At 36.3% G+C, this 16,098-nt stretch overlaps 1 protein-coding gene across 8 annotated transcripts in view; it reads left to right on the top strand.

Annotated features, from left to right (window-relative positions):
• Nucleotides 1-16,098, top strand: part of RELCH (RAB11 binding and LisH domain, coiled-coil and HEAT repeat containing) — a 127,728-nt gene that overhangs the window by 7,313 nt on the left and 104,317 nt on the right. The gene's annotated exons all lie outside the window — the stretch shown is intronic.

Genomic DNA, 16,098 nt, shown 5'->3' with positions numbered 1-16,098 from the left:
GTGACTCGGATATGAAGCCTAGGCAGGGCTTAGTGTCGTTCCCCCACGAAGACGGGGAGCGACAGAGGATAGCCCAAGTACTTGGGCCCTGCACCCGCATGGGAGACCAGGAGGAAGCACCTGGCTCCTGGCTTCGGATCAGTACAGTGAGCCAGCTATAGCGGCCATTTCGGGGGTGAACCAACGGCAAAGGAAGACCTTTCTCTCTGTCTCTCTCTCTCACTGTCCACTCTACCTGTCAAAAAATAAAAAAAAGAAATATCTTAAATATTAACAGCCTAAATTTTTCTCACCAGTTGTTGTTTTTAATGACTACTGTCTATAAATACAATGGCATTTGATAGTAAAAGGTGGTTTTAAAATTATTTCCATTGAAACATTCTTGTTAATATTTGGGTAAACAGTGTTTTGCTATTTGACCATATTTTTAATTTTCTGCCTCTGTGATTGACTGGGTTGTGGGAGGGTGTGGGTTTAGGTTGAGGTTTGTCTACTTTTAACTCTCTTACTGTTTGAATATTATTTCTACATTGCAAATAACTTTTAAGGTGCTTGCCTCTACATTTCTCTAGAGCAAGGGACACTGATGGCTCTCCAACTTCACATATACATATCATTTCTAAAAACTAAGGAAATTACTCAGAAAAATCTTAACAATTTGAATATAATTGATTGATATTCCTTGAGAGTAGATTTCTCAGATTTCTAAGAAATGAGTACCCAATATAATTGAAGATAGCAATGGTATTTACTAAGATTTAGCAAAAGATAACTCTAGACTTCAGTGGGATCAGGATAAATGCGTTAAAACTGATCTGTTTAAATTTTAGATTATAGCATATGTCAGATATCTCATGTTGGTGAGAACAAAATAGAGAAATAAGATCAGAGTATCTGGAAAGATGTATAATTAAAAAAACAACAGTAGGTTCATGCCAGTCTGTACCAGCTATAATTTTGAACTTAGCCTACTGTTTGAAAGCTTCACGGGTAATATCAATGTCTGATCTTCAGTTCTGTCTCTGCCAATTACAGGTTCTCTCATCTTGGATAAATCACTTGGCCTCTTTGAATCTTCTAATTCTGTGTAATGAGGAAGTAATCATTTCTGTCCACTCCTAGTCAGAGGGCTTTGATGACATTTACATGAGAATATGTATGTTAAAGGATTTCAGAAATTCATTTTATAATTTTTTTGGTGCAAAAAAATGAGATGTACTGCAGGAAGACTAGAACAGATTTGCTGATGATTAAAGATTGAGAAAGATGGGTGGTGTCCAATAGTACTGATTCATAGGGTTAAATTGTACTGATGGATATATGATATAATTAAAGTAATAGCAGTTCCATTGCATTTATTTTATTTTATTTTATTTATTTATTTATTTTTGACAGAGTGGACAGTGAGAGAGAGAGACAGAGAGAAAGGTCTTCCTTTGCCGTTGGTTCACCCTCCAATGGCCACCGCGGCCGGCGCACTGCAGCCAGCGCACCGCGCTGATCCGATGGCAGGAGCCAGGTTCTTATCCTGGTCTCCCATGGGGTGCAGGGCCCAAGGACTTGGGCCATCCTCCACTGCACTCCCTGGCCACAGCAGAGAGCTGGCCTGGAAGAGGGGCAACTGGAACAGAATCCGGCACCCCGACCGGGACTAGAACCCGGGGTGCCGGTGCCACAAGGCAGAGGATTAGCCTAGTGAGCCGTGGCACAGGCCCTCCGTTGCATTTTTGCATACTGCTTAAACCATAATCTAACTGAAATAGAGTAAAAACAGATATTAGGAACTTCTGTGCTTGAAATTCACATGCAGAATTTGTTAGCATTTCTATTTGGATAGCCACCATAGATAAGACCAAAGAAGTCCACTGCTTTTAAAGAAAAAAAAAAGCATAAAGGAAAAAAAAGTACAGAGCAGAGACTTTGGAATCAGATTCCTTGGGTTGGATCCTGTTTCTGCCATTTTTTTACCCTGTGACTTTTAACAAGTTACTTCATCTCCCAGCGCTTCAGTTTCCTCATCTATAAAATGAGGATCATAGGACCTACCTTACAGGGCTGCTATGAGGGTCAGAGATAATGAATATTAAGTCACTGGCAATAGATCTGTGTTAAGTGTAGAATAAGTTATTCAAAGGCAAATTTTTTTTGAGTTTGTGATAGCTCAATAAAATCTGCCATCATTAATGCATTGTATTTTATGTCTGTAAAGGTATTTATTTACATTTTAGTAATTCATTACATTCATATGAATTATGTTTTAAATATAATTTATGGCCGGCGCCGCAGCTCAATAGGCTAATCCTCTGCCTGCAGCCCTGGTACCCCAGGATTCTAGTCCCGGTTGGGGAGCCAGATTCTGTCCCGGTTGCTCCTCTTCCTGTCCAGCTCTCTGCTGTGGCCCAGGAAGGCAGTGGAGGGTGGCCCAAGTGCTTGGGCCCTGCACCTGCATGGGAGACCAGGAGAAGCACCTGGCTCCTGGCTTCGGATCAGCACGGTGCACCGGCCATTGCGAGGTGAACCAATGGCAAAGGAAGACCTTTCTCTCTGTCTCTCTCTCTCACTGTCCACTCTGCCTGTCAAAAATATATATATATAATTTATTTTTATTGGTTCTTAGGTAATAGTTGCTCAATTTTCTAACTGATGGACAGAAAAGGAAATTTGTTTTTATTTGGAACATATTAATATTTTAAATAATATATGCTGGCATTTATAGCAGATATTTAAAAAGCAAAGAAGCAAAAGTAGACCAATTGAGCTGAGAAACAGAATAAAACCTTGAAACAAACTCAGTGAGTCCTTGGTATAGGATACAGAGAATTAAATTGGTGAAAGAAGGGTAGACTAGTCAATAAATGATTATTCTCCTATTAGAGGAAAATTACTTTTTGTCTTCCACCATGAGCACACCTACCCCCAATGTCACCACATGAATTAAAACCCAAATGTGGGAAATGGAATTGAAAATCTCTAGTTACATTTTATTACTGCTTTAGTGATTAATTTGACATTTGTATATTGTGCCAATCAGTCCATCACAATAGTAAGAGTTCTGATTTTTTGTCCCCTAGATAGTTAAATAATAAGATGTTTGTATCAGAAAGATAGGCTGTGTTGCTTGGTGATTTTTTAATTTACAGTCTCACTGGAGAGTCCCTAACAGATTTGTTTCTATAAGGAATATTTTCTACAGAGGGTAGTTTTGACTAAAGTATGTTTAACACAGAGGTTCGAAGGCAACATTTGTACTCATGCAGTGTTGATGAGATTCTCTATTGAGGATAATTTGTAATATCTGTCACATTCTAGAAATATGCATCTTTTTTGCTTCCCACTCAATTTCTAGGATTTTTATAGACATTTGCATGAAAACAAGTGATCTCAAGTTTTTGAATAACTATTACAAGCAAAGATAATAAAGACTAAACTTAAATGTCCATCAATAGGAGATTGGTTAATTAGAACAAATTTTGGTGCCTCACATATATCAAAGGATACATACAGAAGACTCTAAACAGTGATTATTTTTACAGAGAAGGATTGCTGGTTGACAGATAGGAGTGGACACCTTTTGCTTTGTATGCCTTTTTTTTTTTTTTTTTTTTTTTTACCTCATATAGTTTCCTAGGTGGCGGGACCAGAATTCTTACATATATGACTTCAAAGTCAGTACTCTTTACATTATGCAACAACTACTGCCTTTTTGTCTGCCTCAAAACACAGCTCAGCAAAAGCTTTCAGATTATTTGTTTATGATTAGAGAAGGAATCTTAATAACTCATTCAGAATATGTCCTATCTACTGAGAATTGCGAGTCTTAACACAGATGGTAGATCAGGTAATACAAAATTAATCATTTAAAAAATAGTGTGACAAGCTATAGCACCTCACTAAGACAGAGGTGAATTATCTGTTTAAAATATATTTTCCTAAAGGTGGTACACTATGCAACATTAAACTTATTTAGCACCAGGGCATTCACATCATGTATGTGATTATAGGATAACTAGGCCATACACAGGATCAGGTATGCCTCAACTGAGAGCTGAATATCGTCATCAGCTGCTCTGAATGAAATCATCTAACAAGGCCAAGCTAACTTGTATAGCTTGAGCATTCCTTGTCCAAAAGCCCAGGACCAGAAGTGAGTTAGATTTCAGAGTTTTTCTGATTTTGGAATGTTTTCATAGAGTTTACCAGTTGAACTTCACTAATTGAAACAGCTGAAGTGCCCTGAAAGCCAAAACTTTTCAAGCGCCGTGCTTTTTCAGTCTTGAAGCTTTGCTGATGGTTACATATATCTAAGTTTCTGGCCTAGTCACGGAGCATGACTAAGACTCAGGAAGTAAAACACAGTCGCAACCAGGGTGGAACCGTCTTCAGCGTTTCTCACCTCTTAAAAACCTCAGCATTCAGAAATGATGTTCATTGTTTTTGAAACCAGTTGTTCCTGTTGCAGGTGGATAAGGTAGCTGAGGTCCTCAAGCTTTCAGTGTTATTTCCAGCCATCTCTCAGTTATGTGCCTGTGTGCCTCTTTACCTTTATACCTCTGCCTCACATCTGGACCATCCATCAGCTTTTTAGCCTTATTTTATGGCTTTAATCTCTTCCTCCATCCATGCCCTTATTTGATTTTAAAAGCGATTCATTAATTTCATTTCAGCTAAAACTTTAAAAAATTAGTTCTGTCTGTCCAAAGCAACTTTTTCCAATCCTTTTTAAAATTATGAAATTATATATTTCAGAAAAATGAATTTATAAAACTGATTAGAATTTTTCACTATTGCCTATAGTATATGATAAAAATAACTAAGATATTTTATTATGGATGTATCTAATAAAATTTTCCCCATAATTTTACTCCTTGCTGCCTTTTAATTTTATTTTCTGTATGTAAAACCTTTATTCACATTGTTTCCTCATGTCCCTTAAATAGGGACATTTTTATTTTTATTTCCTGAACTGGTGACTGGCAGTTGCTATCTTTGTACATTTTGGTTTTCCTTTTCTTGGAATGTTTGTCCTATGTTCCTCCTGTTCTTTTTTTCATATACTGTGCAACCTTAAAGACATTCCTGTTCATGTTCCTTCCTTTCCTTGAAGCTTCTGCTGCCCATGGTGATCTCTAAGAACCTAAATTTTCTGAACATGTATTTTTGTGTGTGTGTTGTCCACTAATGGAAATTAATTATGTGTGTTGTAAATTTACATTTGTTTCTAATTAACAAAATTACTGAAATTTTTGTGTGTTAATATTTTAGCTGACTAGATTTTTAATTTTTAAGATTTTACTGTGATACTCATACATCTTGTGTGCTTATATCCTCTTTCACATGTAGGACAAATCAGATAGGCAATTTATAATTTTTTTTAAGATTTATTTATTTGAAAGCGTTACGCAGAGAGAAGAGAGGCAGAGAGAGAGAGAGAGAGAGAGGTCTTCCATCCACTAGTTCACTCTCCAATTGGCTGCAATGGCCGGAGCTGTGCCCATCCGAAGCCAGGAGCCTGGAGCTTCTTCTTGGTCTCCCACACAGGTGCAGGGGCCCAAGGACTTGGGCCATCTTCCACTGCTTTCCCAGGCCATAGCAGAGAGCTGGATTGGAAGTGGAGCAGCCGGGTCTTCAACTGGCACCCATATGGGATGCCAGACTACAGGCGGCGGCCCTTCCCACTACCCCACATTGCCCCTGTAAATGCTTATTTAGTATGATTATAGGAATTACACTGTGTTTTGTATGTATATCACCAGTACTTGATATTGTGCTTGACATAACATCTTTCAGTATATGCTTAATTTATGTTATAAAAATGATGTTCAGGCAGTAGTATCCTATGAATTTATAGTAATGTCCTATAAATTTTTAAGTTCAGAATATTTCCTTTTCAAAAGTAGCCTTTTTCTCTACAGTCTATTTTCTCAACTCTACTTGAGTAAGATTGAGTCAAAACTGCTCTTACGCCATTCACAGTATATCTAGAATCCAAGATATCAGACTTGGGTGTTCTTATATATTATTCAAGAGAAATAATGGTTTGGAATGAGCTTGAGTTCATATTTCTATTTTGCTATTCCCTAGTTGTAAACTTGGGATAGTCTGTCCTTTTTTATAAAATGCAGATGGTAATCGATGATTCCTCCTGCATGAAACTGATGAAGGTTAAAGGTTATCTGTGTAAAGTATCTGGCACAGAATACATGGTCAAAAGAATGTTAATAATAATTAATTTTTAAAAGATTTTATTTATTTGACAGGTAGAGTTACAGACAGTGAGAGAGAGAAACAGAGAGAAAGGTCTTCCTTCCATTGGTTCAACCCCCAAATGGCCGCTACGGCCGGAACTATGCTGATCCGAAGCCAGGATCCAGGAGCTTCTTCCTGGCCTCCCACGTGGAGGCAGGCGCCTAAGCACTTGGGCCATCCTCCACTGCTTTCCCAGGCCATAGCAGAGAGCTGGTTCAGAAGTGGAGCAGCCAGGACTAGAACTGGTGCCCATATGGGATGCCAATGCCGCATGTGGAGGCTAACCTACTCTGCCACCATTCCAGCTCCAATAATTATCATTATTAATAGTAATCATCATCTTTACATAACAGCCTTTCATATGTTAAAATCATCTGAAGTTATAAAAATTTTAATTTAAATCAATAGTTTGTCAGTAAAGTTTCAGCATTTAGGTATTCCAAGTTTAAATCTTTTGGCTTTGAAGTTTAGCTTCCTTGTGTAATATGAGAAAGAGGCAAAGACAGTGGGCTGCAACCTGGGAGATTTGAATTCTACTCCTAGCTTGGTCACAGATGAAGTTTTTCATCTTTAATATAAAATGGTCGGACTATATTTTTGTTATCTGTGTATAGGAGTTAAAAAATTCCAATGGAGTATAAGTTTTAAGTCGACGAGAAGTAAATCTTACTTTATTTGTTATACTCCTCACTAGGGGTTAGTAATGTTAATTGGATAAATTCATAGCTTCAGTTTTCTTATCTGTAAAAATGGGGGGGGGGGGGTAAACTGTATAAACTTACTTCCGGCTCTCAAATATTTTCAGCCTAACAACCAGTGAAAGATGAACCCTACCTTTGCAGAAGAATTGAGGACCAGAAAACAAATGTTTTCTAATTGACAAAAGTAAAAAAGTATCTTTTGACTTTTTTGTTGTTGTTAGGATGTCTAGATCCTTTTGTATTCAGATATTAGCCCTTTTCCTCAGATCTAACATGACTGTTAAGCGTATCAAGTCCTTCCTGTCTTTATCACCAAGGTTACTATATTTGTAGCCATTTCAAATAATTTCAAAAATGACTGAGTTGTAGGAGGCAGAGTACCTTTGTGGTTTTACTCTGGCATTCATAAATATACTGCTCACATAAAAGAAAATAAATATTCATCAACTGTTGAATGCCATTTTATATTTCTTCCAAAGCAGAAAATTTATAGTTAATAATATTCCTTTTAGCTTTCACATTTTAAAGTAGCCATATACAAAAATACTTCAAAAAGTTCATGGAAAATTGTGAAAAAAAAAACTATAACTGGATTTCAAATTTTTTTGCACCAAAATAAGGCTATCTTTTAATTCCATTTTCTTCACAAACTTTTTGAAATATCTTTATGTGATCTCTTTTCAGACTTTAATCTTAGAACCATTCTTCTTCTTTTTTTTTTTTTTTTTTTTACAGGCAGAGTGGACAGTGAGAGAGAGAGAGAGAGAGAGAAAGGTCTTCCTTTACCGTTGGTTCACCCTTCAGTGGCCGCTGCGGCCAGTGCACTGCGCTGATCCAAAGGCGGGAGCCAGGTGCTTAACCTGGTCTCCCATGGGGTGCAGGGCCCAAGCACTTGGGCCATCCTCCACTGCACTCCTGGGCCATAACAGAGAGCTGGCCTGGCAGAGGGGCAACCGGGACAGAATCCGGCGCCCCAACCGGGACTAGAACCCGGTGTGCCGGCGCCGCTAGGCGGAGGATTAGCCTAGTGAGCTGCGGCGCCGGCCTAGAACCATTCTTAAGTGGATAACATATTAAAATGTTTATGCTGGACCTCATGTTTAAATCTATGTACTTTTAAGGTAAATTGATTAATAGCAACATCTTTTTATTACTGAATGTATGTATTACATATTTCTGTGTTATTTGTCATAATATTGGGTTTGTTTGTTTTTTTTTTTTAGGTGTGATTCAGTACATGACCTTTGCTGAAAGAATTGTAATCCAAAGCTAGTTTCTTGATTTATTTTCTCCCTATAATTTAATTGTGAATTGGGTATTTTCAGGATTTTTTAATTATAAAGTACCCATAGAGTGTGAAGTGTAACATGAGGGAAACACTACAAATACGAAGAAAAAGAGAGTAATATGTGGTGAATTTATATTTAATCCTCCAAGAGAATTTTGATCAATAACTTTTGTGCGTATTTACCAAAAACTTAGTGCAGATATTACCATGTATAAATGTACTTACATGGACTTGTTGATCCATGTCCTTTAAATTATACTTTGATAGGTTGCTGTACCTTCCTGTCAGTGACCTGGTATCCAGTAGTTGTCTAAGAAATGTTTAATTTAATTAACCAGTACTGCATCAGTCAACCACTAACTGATTTTTATAATGTATTTAAATTTTACCATGCCATGTAATTTCCACAAGGTAACTTTTGCAAGCATCTGGGGATGATTTTTAATTATAGTGAAACTGCGTTCTGCCATTAGTACTAAAATATTAAAGCTGTTTTATGCTGAAAGTATTTCATATTATAGCATGGTAGCTTCTTTCTTAATAAAAGAGGTTAATTTTTCCAAACTTTTCCTTTTTTATGTTAGAACATTTGGAATGTGAGAGTCATTTGCTTATCCTTAGAAAGAACTCTGAATCTAAAGGACCATATTACATTGAAACTACAATATAACCTGTTACTGGTCTTCCAATCCAAAATTTATTTTACTTGCAAAATCTATTACAGTTAGTGTAGGCAAAGTTAGAATTACTCTTTTCCATATATGCTTTTGTTTTCCTGACAAGGTAGAATAGATTTTAATGAATTAGGAAGTTTTTTTTTCTTTTGTAACATCATAGATATTATATTGAAAATATCGAGTTTTTTTTAATTTCTTGGAGAATATAAAGTTGGTATTTTGGAACTAAAATAGTATTTAGAAAGTATTTGTCAATGACCATAATAATAATACCCAGTTGAAAACTGTATTCGTTTTTCCCAAAGACCCTCCTTTATTTGTTAGATGAATTCTTTAAAACTTTCAGAGAAATAACAACAGTACATTAGAAGAATCATGACCAATTAGATTCCAATCTAGGCATGTATATTAAAAATACTAGGACCAGGCATGTGGCCTAGCAGTTAAGATAGTGCATCCCATATCAGAGTATCTGGGTTTGAGTCCTGGCTGTGCTCCTCATTCCAGCTTTCTGTTAATGCATGCTCTGTGAGGCAACAAGTAATTGGGTATCTGATACCCACATGGGATATGTGGATTGAGCCCCTGGCTCCTGGCCAGGCATTTTAGAGAGTGAAGGATCTATTTTTTTTTTAAATTGTGCTTTTTTTGTTGTTGTTGTTTTAAGATTTATTTATTTATTATTTGAAAGGCAGAGTTACAGAGAGGCAGAGGCAGAGAGAGAGAGGTCTTTCATCCATTGATTCACTCTCCAAATGGCCACTACAGCCAGAGCTGGGCTGATCTGAAGCCAGGAGCCAGGAGCTTCTTTTGGGTTTCCCATGTGGGCCTCCACTGCTATCCCAGGCCACAGCAGAGAGCTGGGTAACAAGTGGAGCAGCCAGGACTCGAACCAGCACCAATATGGGATGCCAGCATGGCAGGCTGCAGCCCTACCCGCTACGCCAAAGCGCTGGCCCCTGAAGGATCTATTTCTCTCCTCCTGTTCTGTATGTCCGTGTGCATGTGCGTGTGTGTGTGTGTGTGCGCGCGCCTCTCAAATAAAAATATTAGGAAGAAAAGAAAGACTTAGTAAATTAGATATAAATGAATACTTTATGTTACATCATACTTACCATCACACTAAAGTAAAAAATAAAAGTCAGTATCACAGTACCAGAATCCATTAGGAGCTTGTGTTTTTATACATATGTAATAATGACATACTATATTAGATGCATCAGAATAGCTTATGAGGAACCAAGCTTTGTGTCTAAGAGTGAAGAGTATAGTACAAAAATGGAGTTTCCTGTTAGGGCAGTAATTGCTAGTTCAACTAACATATCAGGAAACTCTAGATTTTTATATTTAAATAACGGATCTTAATTAAAAGTTAACTTGAGCCATTGCTGTGGCATATTGGGTTAAACTGCTGCCTGTGGTGCTACATCCCATTAGTGTGCTGGTTTGAGTACTAGCTGCTCCACTTCCGTCCAGCTCCCTTTTAATGTGCCTGGGAAGGCAGCAGAGGATGGCCCAAGTGCTTGGGCTCCTGCACCCACATCTGAGACCCAGAGGAACTCCCAGCTCCTGACTTCAGATTAACCCAGTTCCAACCATTGTGGCCATTTGGAGAGTAAACCAGCAGATGAAAGATCTTTATCTCTCTGTCTCTCTGTAACTGCCCTTCAAATAAATAAATAAATGTTTTTAAAAAAACTAAAAATTTTATTCACACATCCAAAAAAGTAGATAACCAATAATTTTTCAAAAAATGTTTAAGCTTTTTAGAAATCACAGATATGGATAATTAAATGAGTATAATTTTATAATATGTTAAATTAAGATTAAAAATAATACTAAACATTTACAAAATGGCATTGTATACATTGCTGGTGGAATTCAACCTGCTATGTTTACTTATTTTGGGAAGCAGTTTAGCTATAAGTATAAATAACCTTAATAAAATGGCAAACCCTCACTCTATAAAGCTTTATTTTTTAAAAGCTAGATATATGGGGCCGGCATCCAATATGGGTGCTGGTTCTAGTCACGGTTGCTCCTCTTCAGTCCAGCTCTCTGCTGTGGCCTGGGATATCAGTAGAAGATGGTCCAAGTGCTTGAGCCCCTGCACCCTCATGGGAGACCAGGAAGAAGCACCTGCTCCTGGCTTCGGATCGGCACAGCTCCAGTGGTTGTGGCCGTTTGGAGAGTGAACCAATGGAAGGAAGACCTTTCTCTCTCTCTTGCACTGTCTGTAACTCTACCTGTCAAATAAATAAAATATTTTTTAAAAAAGCTAGATATAAAGTTTTATGTATAGGTTCCTTCTATTTTTACAGGAAAATGTACACTTAGATATGGGAAAAAGTTCAAAAAAAATTTAGAAGTTCAAGGGGAAAAGCTAATGATATGCAGATGTTATTTCCCAATTTTATGGGAATTCTGATGGCTTATGTAGTTTTTTATGTACTTTTTTTTACTTTTATTTATAATATATGTTTAATTCTTTTATTGGAAATAAACATCCCTTATTGTATAATATAAAAAACATTGAAGAAAAGTGGTTAGATTAAGTTTTTTTAAATTCTACTATATTGTGTAATGTATTTCCTTTCTCTTAGAGACTCACTGCCTAGCTTTCCTTCAGTTTCAAACAGTAGATAAATGGAAAATTTTTAAGTCAATAAGTAATAACTTTTTTTTATTTTAGCATTACGAGGTTTGTTATTAATGGATCTTGATCAGTGTTAGCCTATTTTTGTTCTGCATTTTTTATGAAAAAAGTTCAAAACTGGGGTGGGCATTTGGCCTAGTACTTAAGACACAGGTTAAAACACCTGCATCCCTTATCTGAGGGCCTGGGTTTGATTCTAGTTCTGATTCCTGTTTCCAGCTCCCTGTAAGTGCAGACACTGGGAGGCAGCAGATGCTGGCTCTGGTAGTTAGATCCCTTTGACCCACATGGGGGCTCCTGGCGTCTAGTCCAGCATAGGCATAGCCATTGCTGGCATTTGAGAAGTGAACCAGTAGATAGGAGCTCCATCTCTCTTTCTCCCTCTTTCTGCTTCTCAAGTAAAAAAGGTTAAAAGCTTACAAAGAAGTTGAAAGAATTTCATACCCACTGCCTAGGTTCTACAATTAGTATTTTCCTGTATTGGCTTTATCTCCTTTTCTATACAACTTTCCAAATTTCTCTCCATTCAATAATCTATCTTTTTTTTTATGCATTTCACATCAATTTATAGATAGCACTATATTTTTCCCCTAAATACTTTAACATACATATCGTTAGTTAAACCTCACTGCTTTACGATTGTTTTTTTCTTTTGTTGAGGTAAAATTTAAAGAAAGTAAAAGTTTTTTTTTAAGTTATTTGATGAGAAGGTTACCCAAACTCCTGTAATATATAGAACGTTACAATTACTCTGGAGTACCCTCATGTTTCTTCTCAGTCAATTCCCACCCCTTCACTACAATAAACATTAATTTTTCTACCATAAGTTTCTATTTCCTGTTCCAAAAACTTCATATAAATTAAATTTTAGGTATTCATATGAGATGTCTTTATTTTAGCATAGAGCATTTAAGATTTACTTGTGTTGTTAGAAATTGCTGAGTTCCTAGGTTCAGTCCATTTGTGCTTTTTTAACCATTTTTAAAAGAATTATTTTATTTATTTGAAAGGCAGAGTTACAGAGAGAGTGGGAGACAGAGAGATTAAAGAGAGATCTCCCATCTGCTACTTTACTCCCCAAATGGCCTCAATGGCCAGGACTGGGCCAGGACAGGATGAAGCCAGGAGCCAGTCTTCATTCAGGTCTCCCATAGTGGGTTCAGCAGCCCAAGTTCATGGACCATCTTCCTCTGCTTTTCCCAGGCCATTAGCAGGGAGCTGTTTTGGAAGTGGAGCAGCCAGAATTCAAACAAGCTTCCCTAGAGATGCCAGTGTTACAGGCAGCAGCTTAACACGGTAGCCACAATGCTGGCTCTTTTCAGCCCATTTATTTATGCTGTCTTAAAACTTAAGTAGATAGCAAGTTACTACTTAATATATATGCTTAAACTGCAGAGAAATTAAATGCTTCTCTGGATAGAAACAGAACAAACCGCAGCACAGGTTAATGAGTTGAGGTGTTTTCATACATTGATTTTCCCTTTTCGTGTGCTTTAGAATTTGATCTGACATATAATATTTTTGTCATTTTGAAAGGATATTTTTTCCTGGATATTGAATTTGGAATGCAGGGTTGTTTTTTTTTTTCTCATTGCACTCTAAAGATATTGTTCCATGATTTTTAATGATAGCTTTCTTGAGATAAATTTTAACTACCTTAAAATTCACCCATTTAGAGTGCACAACTCAGTGTTTTTCAGTATACTTACAGAATTATGTGTCCATCACCAAATCTACTGAAGAACGTATTCATAACCCCCAAAGCGAATCTCTTACCCACTAACAGATACCACATTCATCCCCAACCCCCAGCTCCAGGAAAACAGTAATCTACTTTCTATCCCTGTGGATTCATCTATTCTGTGCATTTCGTGTGAAAGGTCATTATGTACAAACATATGACTTTGTGTCTGGCTTCTTTAAATTAGCATGTTTTCTAGGTTCACCTGTGTTATGCCATGCATGTATACTAAACTCCCTTTTTATGGCAGAATCATAATTCATAGTATAGCTATTACACATTTTATTGATTCATCTATTGATGAACATTTGGTTTGTTTGTACTTTGTCACCATTATGAATAAAACTGCTAATGAATATTCATAAACATTTTTTTGTGTGTGTGTGTGAACATACATTTCCACTTCTCTTGAAAAAACTTATTTTCTACATTGAGGTATTCTCATACCTTTGGTAAAAAACAAACAAATGTAAGGTCTAATATCTGGATTCTCAATTCTATTACACACACACACACACACACACACACACACACATATATATATGCCAATTTCGTCCTATCTTGATTCCTGCGGCTTTGCATTAACTTTAAAATCAAGAAGTATGGTCTTCCATCCTATTGTTTTTGAAGATTATTTTGACTATTGGACTTTTTGGTTTCCATATCAGTTTTAGAATCAAGTTCTAAATTTCTGCACAAAAAAGAAAAAAAATCAACTAGAATTTTTGATAGAGATTGCATTGACTCTAAAGGTTGATTGTAGAATATTGTCATCCTGTTATAGCTCTTCTAATCCTTGAGCTCGGGATGCCTTAACATTTATTTAGATCATCTTTAATTTCTTTCAACAGTGTCTTACCAGTTTTTATTATATAAGTTTTAACCATTTTCATTAATTATATTCTTAAGTATTTTCTTCTGACGTTATTGAAAATGAAACTTTTCTTAATTTTCCTTTTGGAATGATCATTGATAGTGTATCAAAAGCTGATAGTTTTTTGTGTATTGATCATTTTCTGCAGCTCTGAAATGCTCTTTTATTGAGCCTAATTATTTTTAGTAGATTTTTTAGTTTATTTATTTATTTATTTGGTTAAGGCATGAATCACTTTTTAACCTAGAAAACTTTAATTTAAGGTATACAAATTTTATGCTTTTCATATATACAAATTTAGAAACAGCAATTCTTCTCACGCTGTGCTCCCTTGCACCCATACCCCCTCCCTTCATTCTCCTCCCTTTCCTATTCCAATCATACTTTATACAAAGATCTGTTTTCAGTTAACTTTATACTCATACGATTAACCCTACACTAAGTAAAGTTTCAACAAACAGTATGAAGAATGAAAAAAAGAAAAACTGTTCCTCAACAGTCAAGACAAGAGCTGTTCAAAGTTATCACATCTCAAAGTGTGAATATCACTTCTATAGATTATCTTTCAGATGCTCTATTAGTTACCAGAGATCAAGGTGAATATATGGTATTTGCCTTTTGGGGACTGGCTTATTTCATGAAGTATAATGGCTTCCAGTTGCATCCATATTTTTGCAAATGACAGGATTTCATTTTTTTTTGTTTTACTGTTGTGTAGTATTCCATAGAATATACCATAATTTCTTTATCCAGCCTTCAATTGGTGCACATCTGGGTTGATTCCATATCTTAGCTACTGTGAATTGAACTGCAATAAACATGGGGGTACAGATCACTCCTTCATATACTGATTTCATTTCCTTTGGGCAAATTCCCAGGAGTGGGATGGCTGGTTCATTTGATGGGTCTAGATTTCACTAGAATTAAGATTTCATACTGTCTTTCACAGTGACTGTATCAGTTTAGTTTCCCACCATCGGTGGATTAGGGTACCTTTTTCTCCACGTCCTCACCAGCATTTGTTTGTGGATTTCTGTATGAGAGCCATTCTAATTGGGGTGAGGTGAACCCTTATTGTGGTTTTGGTTTGCATTTCCCTGATGCCTAGTGATCCTGAGCATTTTTTCCTGTGTCTGTTGGCCATTTGAATTACTTTTGAAAAATACCTATTTCAGTCCTTTGATCATTTCTTAACTGGATTGTTTGTTTTGTTGTCAAGTTTCTTGAGCTCTTATAGATTCTGGATATTAATCCTTTATCAGTTGGATAGTTTGCAAATAATTTCTCCCATTCTGTTGGTTGCCTTTTCTCTTTATTGAGTGTTTCTTTTGTAGTGCAGAAGCTTCTCAGCTTAATGTAATCCCATTTGTCAATTTTGGCTTTGATTGCCTGTGCTTCTGAGGCCTTTTCCATTGCCTATGCCAATGTCTTGCAGGGTTTCCCCAATGTTCTCTAATAATTTGATGGTATCAGGTTGTATATTTAGGTCTTTGATCCATTTTTGGGTTAGTGTCTTATATACAAAAGCCTGTCACCTTTGAATAGAAATAGTTATACTTCTACCTTCCCATTTTGGATGTTTTTGGTTTCATGTTTTTAGAAGAAATCAGCAGTCACTCAAATCATTGCTTCTTATATAAAGGTATTTTTACCTATCTGTGTTTAATATTTTGTTTTTTGGTTTTTAGGAATTTGAATATGATACACCTAAGTTTCTGTTCACTTTATTTATTGTCTTTAGTGTTCTCTGTCCTTCTTGATTTTGTAACCGATCTACTTCTTACCTTATCTGTTGCTGACTTCAATTCTGCATCTATTAGACCTTTTATTATTGTGCCACAGAGACTCTGTTAATTTTCTTCTAAATCTTTTTTCTTGTTATTATTTTAAAATAATTTAATTGGTTTGATCATTT

Source organism: Oryctolagus cuniculus, chromosome 10 (genome assembly GCF_964237555.1).
Source record: "Oryctolagus cuniculus chromosome 10, mOryCun1.1, whole genome shotgun sequence".
NCBI lineage: Eukaryota > Metazoa > Chordata > Mammalia > Lagomorpha > Leporidae > Oryctolagus > Oryctolagus cuniculus.
The sequence above is the reverse complement of the archived record's forward strand: the minus strand, read 5'-3'. Positions and strand labels throughout refer to the sequence as shown.